General features: G+C 59.3%; 1 protein-coding gene across 1 annotated transcript in view; it reads left to right on the forward strand.

Annotated features, from left to right (window-relative positions):
* The window catches only part of LOC113209740 (ATP-dependent RNA helicase DHX30), an 11,753-nt gene that overhangs the window by 8,475 nt on the left and 2,706 nt on the right, over positions 1–572 (forward strand). The gene's annotated exons all lie outside the window — the stretch shown is intronic.

A 572-nucleotide genomic window follows, 5' to 3' on the forward strand; every position in this document is an offset into this window, starting at 1 on the left:
GCATAAAGTCAACTGCTAACCAAAACAACTCTTTTCACGCTAGCGGCGTGAAAATCACGCTCGCATCTTGTGAACTCTGAATCCATCTTAAAACCAAAAACAACAATCGTTGATTACAAACTAATTTTATTTTTTCTAGCAAGCAAGAACTCATTTTGTGTGTGTGTGTGTGAGCTGTCGTGTTTTGGGACGCTGCAGGACACTGACCTCGGGGGACCTGGCACCACCGCGTCACACTTCACACGCAGCCCGGCGCGCATTAGGCCGACATGCAGCGGGGGCGGGCAGCAAGGGCGGGCAGCAGGGGCGGGCAGCAGGGGCGGGCAGCAGGGGCGGGCAGCGCAGCAGGGGCGGGCAGCGCGGCCGATGCGGACGGCACGCTCAGCTCCACAACAGATAATGGGGGGGAGATCCACGCGATCAGAGCGTCGCGAGCGGCCCAGAGGAAGTTGAAGGGTTAAGCACGGCGGAGGGGGGCGTACCTGCGGTGACGTAACGCACCCGCGCTAATAACGGACGCAGTTGGTGGTAACGCTGATGTCGAGGGGCTTGATGCCGGCGTGTCGTGGCGA

This window comes from Frankliniella occidentalis, unplaced genomic scaffold, assembly GCF_000697945.3.
Source record: "Frankliniella occidentalis isolate FOCC.00 unplaced genomic scaffold, Focc_3.1 Scaffold60, whole genome shotgun sequence".
NCBI lineage: Eukaryota > Metazoa > Arthropoda > Insecta > Thysanoptera > Thripidae > Frankliniella > Frankliniella occidentalis.